An 8,628-nucleotide genomic window follows, 5' to 3' on the forward strand; every position below is an offset into this window, starting at 1 on the left:
CTAATTGATTGATTGCAAGGCTTTGCAGGCTGGAACTAGTCACAATCTTGGGCAAAAATTTTCTCGTGTTTTTGGTACTCAGTTCACTGATGAAAATGGACAGCGACAATATGTATGGCAAACTTCTTGGGCAGTAAGCACACGCATGGTGGGTGGCATTTTATGACTCATGGCGATGATACGGGCTTGATGCTTCCACCAAGGATGGCTCCAATTCAGGTAGTTATTATTCCAATATGGAAGAATCGCCGATGAGAGGTGCGATCTTGGAGGTAGCATCTAACTTAGAGAAGATACTTAAGGCTGCTGGCATCAGGGTCAAAATGGATGTTGAAGATGAGCAGTATCAACTTAGACCCATGAACTGTCCCTATCATATACTTGTGTACAAGCATAGCCTGTGCTCCTACAGGGACTTACCCTTTAAAGTTGCGGAATTGGGTACTGTATATAGATATGACATGTCAGGAAGCTTACATGGTCTTTTCCGTGTAAGGGGTTTCACCCGGGATGATGCACATGTCTTCTGTTTGCCCAGCCAGATCAAGGAAGAAGAAAGAAGTGTTTTAGATCTGACAGAAGCAATCTTGTCTCAGTTTGATTTTAAAAATTATGAAATAAACCTATTGACAAAACCTGAAAAGGTAGTGGGCAGTGATGTTATTTGGGAGAAAGAAACCCGTGCTTTAAAAGATGCTCTTGAAGACAAGGGGTGGGACTATTCTGTTGATGAAGGAGGTGGTGCATTTTATGGTTCAAAGATTGATCTTAAGATTGAAGATGCACTTGGAAGAAAGTGGCAGTGTTCGACAGTTCAGGTTGATTTCAATTTGCCTCAGCGATTTGATCTATTTTTCAAATTCATAGAAAAAACGGCCCATCAGGATTCACAGGGCCATCCTAGGATCTCTTGAAAGGTTCTTTGGTATATTGATAGAGCATTATGCTGGTGACTTTCCTTTGTGGCTTTCTCCAGTGCCAGCCCGTATTGTACCTGTAACAGACACTCAGGTTCAATATTGTCGGAAGGTAGTGGCAAAGATGAAAGAGAAAAATATTAGAACAGAATTATCATTTGGTGAGCGTCTTAGCAAACTAATTTGGAATTCAGAAACACAGAAGATACCTTTAATGGCAGTTGTGGGGCCAAAAGAGGTTGAAAGTGAAACTCTGACTGTTCGAACGAGACATGGGAGAGAACTCGGGACCATGACCATCAATGAGGTTATAGAAAAAAAAAAAATTCAAAACGCAGCAGCTAATAGAAGCTTTTTATAGCATAATAAAATTCAATCTTACTGTTCCCTATATGGAAATTTCCGTAAAGTGGCAAACATCTTTTCAGTGGTCATCATTCCATTTTGGCAGAAGCCATCTTCCAGAGTGGTATGCGATGTGAAGACCGCGTGGCTGGCCAGTTGTCAACATGGGAGGATTGTGTCATCAATGGGAGCCTGCGTAATAGAGAAATAAGATTCGATCTTCTATTAATAGCTTCAGTTAAATCTCCAGGTGGATCTACGCCCCAGTTGATATCTTTAAGTGGCCATCAGAGGATTTTAAACCGCATTGAGTTGTTTATACATAAGTCGTTGTTTTATAGAACCTTCTGCATATGAATTAAAGATATCAGTAACGTGGCAATCGTTGCAAAGTGGCATTCAAAAGTGCGATTACCTATTTCTATCATCAGCTAGTTGTCATGGGCCATTCGAAATCTTCACGCTGGAATAATGGAAGGCTTTTCTATCTTTAGGAGCAGATGGAGGATTCTCCTCTATTTTCATGGATTTAGTTGAAACAGCGCCCCTGTTTTGGGGGTCGATATGTTGTTTTTTGGTTTATAGTTGATTTAATGTATAAAAAAAAAAAATATTTTTTTTCAGCTAGGGAGTGAGAGGAGAGATTTTTTCTGAGTGCTGAGAGCTGCTGGAGCGTAGCAGAGCTTTCTTGTACAGTCTTTGACAGAGTTTTTAATGAAATTTCACAGCTCTGATTTCTGAGATCCCTGTGGCATGATGATTTAGCATTAGTTTTTTCCTTGTTTCATATGTAACCTGTTATGTTTCATTTCATTTCATGATCATTTCTAATTGAGCAAATGAAGTGTTTAGGTAGGAATTCATAGTATTGTATGCTCCTCCTATAAATTTGCTCATATTCAATGTTTTCTTCTGTTTAAGGAGGATTCAAAGTATTATTTGCCCTCCTTAGCTCCTCACCAGTCTTGCCATCCCATTTAAAAATCTAGATTTGATGCTAAATTCCTTTCCTACCTTGCCTCAGTCGTCAACCTGTGTTGTTCATTATATTTCTCTGTTTGAAGCTGTGATTTTGCCCATGCAGCCCAGAAAAACCCCGTTATTTTATTAAAAACCCCTTTTATCAGTTTACTAGCCTAACATCAGTGTTACTTTGTGGGTCATCTCGCCATTGAAGATTTTACTGAGATTGACCGGAGAGAGCCTTCTCATACCCCGTAGGGCTAGCTACGAGGTGAAATGGTTTGATGTTGCCTTGAAGGTTTACCTGCCTCAGCCTAGGGTGAAATCTCAAGCGCTAACAGCACCAATATACCCCTCATCCCTAATCAAAACAACTGTGTTGACTTGGCTTGGAATGTATGCCGACTGACCAAGAGCTTGGACGATGCTACATCTTACAATCAAACAAGTGTGGAAACCAAGACGAACAGAGAAATGAACAATACCTTTGGAGGTGTTAGACTTGCTTTTCATGAACAAGGTCCATTTAGAGAGTTGGAGTTCTACCACTGTGTCGCCAAGTGTTGTAGTGGCTACAACGACCCTCCAAAATTTTTCCTTAGCTTCATTTTGGAGCCTCCCTACCAACCATCCTAGCAGCGTATCTTGCATTGTCAAGTACATAGGCTTCATTGATTCTTCAGCAGCTTGCCATCCTGTGCATGTTAGTTTGCTTAACTACCCTCACAGGCTGCCACTCCAAACTTGGGCTAGTTGTTGGCTGAGCAGCTCCCTCATAAAATTGCGCAATTCTGGAGTGGAACCAGCTTTCCCTCCAAAAATTGTGCAATTTTTTTGGGCAGCCTACTGAGATCATAAATTGCGCAATGCAGTTAGACATTCTTCCTTGGGAAAATTGTGCAATCTGGCCTAGCACTGCAGCTCAACCCAGAAATTGCAAAAATCAGTTGGGTAGACTGCTGAGCTCCAAAATTGCATAGAGCCGTTGGATAGGCTTCCTTGGAAAAATTGCGTAATCTGGCTGGCACTACAGCACAGCCCAAAAATTGCGAAAATCATTTTGGCAGACTCCTGAGCTCCAAAATTGCACAGAGCTGTTAGACAAACTTCTTTGGAAAAACTGAACAATTTGGCTAGTAGCCCAACTCCTCCCAGAAATTTCACAATTCTGGGCAGTAGTCACCTGCTCCTCCCAAAAATTGCGCAATCCCTCTAGGATAGCCAGCCCAGTTCCTCTCAGAAATTGCGCAAATCCCTCTCTTCGTCAAGCAAGTTGTTGCATGTGCCTTTAGGTTGACTGGTTCCCTCTAGGACTGAGCAAAACTGATTTGCATGCATGGGCTTCTCTTCCCAAAACAAAAAAAGGTAGCATGCAAAAGACATCCCTAGATATAGGGATCTATTCTTAGCAGCTGGAGGTTACATGCAAAGGTCATTTTAGAAACCTCTCACCAGGTGTCGCTTTTTCATAGATTCGTGGCATGCACGTCTTAACCTCAATCTTGTCAAAACTTATGAAACAGACACTACAGAGCTCATTCCTCACATCGATCTTGTAGCTCTGACATCCCACATTGCATCTAGGAGTCTTCAATACTTCTAGCTTAGTTGTTTCAGGGTAAGTTTTCTTTTCATGTCTTGCATTGTGTTTCTGTCGCTTTTTGTGCTTTGCTTTGTGTGAGTGTTGTCTACTTAATTTCAATTAACGATTGTTGTCGTTTTGATGTATGTTATCTTGTAGAAGAACCGTTTCAGTTTTCATTCACATCTCACTGCTTTCGCATGCATGACATCGTTTTTGCACCAATGGTCGCCATTGCGACGAACCATTTCACACACATGCATGTTTTCCCATTTTCTGACTCTTGCATTTGTTGTTTGCATGCATGATCATTCACTCTTTTTTACACTCAGTATCACCATGCGTTCAGACTTCTCATGTTTTCAGTTGCTCGTCAACAGGTCTAGGCTGCCTCAACTCGAACCTTGCCTTGCCCGGCTAGCATTGCACATTTATGGAAGTGAAGACTCTGCCTTCCCTCCAGAAATTGCACAAGTGTGGCCCAGCATTGACCTCCAGGCATGCATTGCGCAATTCTGGGAGGCAGTGCCTTGTTGGACCCAGAAACTGTGCATTGCAGTTTGCTGGTTTACATGTCACCGCTGACTAAAATTGCACATTGCATAGTTTCAGTCCTCAGCAGGCCAGGCTGGACTATGCATTACACAGTTCCCATAGTCAATCAACCCCCCAAAATCCTTGACTGCACCTTGTGCAGTTTTGGCAATCAGTCTCTCAGCTTCCCGATGAAAATTGCGCAATCTTCATGGACAGTCACACAGGTATGTTGCATGTCAGTCCTTCAGTTTGTTTTGGTTTTCAACTGACAGATTGTTTGCCATGAGTGTTTCTATGTCTCCAGGTATCACAGGTGTTCGTCTCCCTCTCAGCAACACAGTTACAATGGCTTCTAGGAGAGAAGAGTTAAACAACGTGCAGAGTGCAACTGGGGATGCAGTTGATTAAGTGTCCATGAACTTGCTTATCTATGAAGACATCAAGTTGTTCATGTATAAGGATACTAAGATTAAATGGTAGCAGCATCACAATGAGCAACACCGTTAGCAGCGGCAAAAGGTAGCACACCTACATGCGACAAATGCAAGAGGAAGGTTGTTGACAGCACAAAGGTAGAACAAAGTCGCAAGCTCAAGAAGATCCACTTGTGATGAAAGCAACTTTGGATATTGAGGCTATGAGGTGACAACGCAATGAGAGGATTGCGTGAAGCCAAAGGGAGAAATAGAGAAGGAGTTTCAGGTGTTGAAGCGGCAACTCAAGGAAGAGTAGGAGTTGCACTGGCAACAAAAGGATTTGCAGTGGGAACAGGCACAACAGGAGGCGCAACATGCATAGACTAATGAAATTGTGCCCATACAGGTTATGGACCCATCCAACAGCTGGCATGGACCAGACAGGGTGAGCAGTGTTGTCAATCACATGCAAGGTTGCTCAGGAGCATGGATGTCATTGTGCGCACGGATGCGATACCACCCATTTGGCACAATCACCGAGGCGAAGGCAAGAAGCAAGTCCGAATAGAGCTGAAAATGTATTTTGACAAGTTGATGCGCATGGTCACCAACACACACTTGGAGATCAACACAGAAACTATGCATCAGTATGTTATTGATTGAGCTACACTCAAGATGATGATGCGCATGTTATCAGACGAGTTGGACAAAGGAGCCATATCAGTGTACCTAGATGAAACAAAGGCAAGAGTTCACTTTCAACAGGATGTCACCTTTGAGCACACGGACACCATCATGGACGACCAAGCTTGGCATCAATCCACAATCGTCGATCATTGCAAGGATGCCAAAGAGTTGGTCTTCCCACAACTTTCTGAGTCTTGGTGATGTCTTGCATGGCTTGCTCAATCCTATTTTGTCTCACATGGGTACATGTGCAGATTGTATGTAACGTCTTGTCAAGTGGAAGTTCAAGTGTCAATAGCTGAATGTAACAGTCATAGAGTAGTTGAAGAGTCATGAAGGTAGGTGAACAATCAACAAAGGGGAATGTCAAAGGTCACGCCACCCTTTGCTATATATAGTACCTCATAACTCATTGTAGAGGCTTTTGGTTAGCCAAGCTTCCGATAGGAGTATCTTAGAGAATCTTGGAGAGTATTGTAATGAGCCTTGGCTTCTCCACTGTGCAGAGCTAGTATATCTCTTTGGAGGAGTAGGTGGCAGTGACTGTAATGTTCCATTGTTGGAACCAGTGGTTGGTCATGGTTGTATTGTATGACTGGAACTTTCACTTCTTAATATAACAAAGCCAACATGTTTCATGCATATTTCATATTGTATTTCAGTTATCTTGTTTATTGTAACTGATATATGTATATGTTTTCTTACACATGTGTGTATACTCTCTTTTTGTATATGTATGTATGAATCTTACTAAAATGTGTTGTTGGTTTAACCATCACTTTGGATTGCAAGCTTGTTTTCCCTTGAGTTTGTGATGCATCTTTGCTCATGTGTTCCCTTCTTAACTCCATGCTTTCACAGGTTTCCAAAGGGCGCACTCACCTCGCCCTCCGTGTGTTAGAACCGTTCATGCACCTTCCTTGACTTGTTGCATATGTCACACCCTTGCTACCAACAAGGACATCTTACTTGCCTCTGTGCGCAACTGCGATCAAGGTGATACCGTACGACCCACTATTAGGACTCCTACACCAAACGGTCTGAGGTCTAGTTGGGACTTCTTACAGGGGAAATCCCCTAACATGTTGGTGGGTCCAACGTCGTCAACAGGAACCTGACCAACTCCCTATCACATCTTAAATATGTATCTCCTTCATTCCATGCAATTCACATACTCAACGCAAATGATGGAATCGATAGAAAAGCATGCCAACCAACCATACATGTCAATTTGAATGAAGTAAGCACAAATATTCACCATCTCGTCATGACTAGAAAATCACTAAAATTCAAGCTCCCAAAAACACATGTAGGAATTCAACCACTTCCTTAGTAAAATAATATAGGAATCAACATTCCACATTCACATAGGATTTTCCCATTCCTCACTATCAATCTAAGCATTTAACTAGTATAGTAAAGATGTACACATCATTCAAACATATGAAGCACAAGTAAATACTTATCTTACGTACAAAAATAAATTAGCAACCAAGATTGGGAATTCAACTCTCCACCCAACCTCGAATGAGTTGCAACCAATCTTTCTTGTAGCTATCACCCCTGAGCCAAATTTTAGAGAGGAGAAGTGCTTCAAGGAACAACCAAAGCTTCTCACAACACCAGGGAATCCAAAGATAACACCATCCCCATCCCTCCCATACCAGCTACACTAGGGAATCCAAAGGTTACTCCACCTCCACCCTTCAGTGATACAAGGGAATCCAAATGGAAATCCACCTCCACCATTTGAAAATACAATGGAATCCATAGGCTAATCCACCTCCACACTTAAATAACTGCCCTGAATGGCTCCACCCTAACAGGGAATCTGAAACACACTTATAATGAATCCATAACCAATCCAATAATGCTTTGAGTGGATCCACCCTAACCTGGGAATCCAAAGCACGCCAAAATGTTTGTTAAGCATGGAAAAAAGCAATGGGAGGAATTAAGACACTCCTTGACCAAGAATCAAAAGAGTATACTCTGCAAACACCAACTATTATGGAATCCAGAGACTGCCCCACCTCCACCCTTTATCTGAAACGAGCAATCTAGAGACTACTACCTGTCACTTGAGAGGTACCCAACCAACACTTCCATTGCTCAACCAAATGAGAAATCCCCTCCAATAGTATTTTCAAATAACTTTGCACGCTATTTTCACTTTGAATGCCCACACAAAACTTATTTTCTTCACACTGGTTGCTTCCCATTGTTGTGTTCTCTTTCACATGGAGACCATCGTCCCAAAACGAATTGTTCCCTTTTTTTTTGTCTTCTTGCTGTGTTTTCCTCTCTCATGGTTGTTACTCCCCTTTTATAAGACTCTCCGCCATGTCATTTTTCAACCATCTAATCTTGTCTTTCCATGTGCCCACCCAGACCAATAACTCCCTTAGCCAGCACAACCCACTCTCCTTTAATTTCTTATCCTTTCTTTCTTGTAAAATTATCCAATAAAGTATGGCCCTCTCCTCCTTGAAGAGACCCGTTCACTTCTTCTAGCTCCATTTAATTTTCAGTCAACTTCATTTAAAGCCAAAACCAATTAGTCCATAGTGTTCATTAAATGGACTACTTCCTCCAAGTTCCCAAGCAACATCCTCAACCCAAGTTGTGGAATTTGGGTCCCTTTCTCTTGGGAAATTAATTGTGATTACATTTCCAATAATAATTACAAGGAAAAGATTTACAATGTTTGAAAGAGGTAATTTTCAAATTGGGTTATTACACCCAATATTCTATGTTTCCCAAAGTGAAGTTTAGGTGCCTTCCCGAGACAACTCTGTTAGAACTGAAAGTTGAAAGTCAAGCAATAGAGGATGTTAGGTCCCTATACTACTAGTGTAACCCCTTATTGTTATTAGTACAACCCCCTTATTATATCGTTGTGCCTATGTAGTCCTCATATTGTTATTATTGTGCACCATAGAAGCCCACTATTGTTATTATTGTGCCCTTACATTATTATTGTTATGTCGGCTCTAATTATATTATGACCCCTTTGACTCCTATATATAGAAAGGAGGCCTTGTCATTTGTATCATCCAAGAATTGTTCATTTGTGTAATGTAAAGGAGGTTTCTCCCTCGAAGAGGCTGAATTCTAAGGTGTTGATCTATCTTTTCTATCTTTTTGTGAGCTAGTTTCATAACATTTGATATCAAAGCTT

At 41.5% G+C, this 8,628-nt stretch overlaps 1 pseudogene; it reads left to right on the forward strand.

Annotated features, from left to right (window-relative positions):
* The first annotated feature begins 236 nt into the window (after positions 1-236).
* Positions 237-1,278, forward strand: LOC149142146 (threonine--tRNA ligase, chloroplastic/mitochondrial 2 pseudogene; annotated as a pseudogene).
* Positions 1,279-8,628: the final 7,350 nt, after the last annotated feature.

Source organism: Pinus tabuliformis, chromosome X (assembly GCF_031772625.1).
Source record: "Pinus tabuliformis cultivar Carrire ecotype Pingquan chromosome X, CPIR1, whole genome shotgun sequence".
Classification (NCBI taxonomy): domain Eukaryota; kingdom Viridiplantae; phylum Streptophyta; class Pinopsida; order Pinales; family Pinaceae; genus Pinus; species Pinus tabuliformis.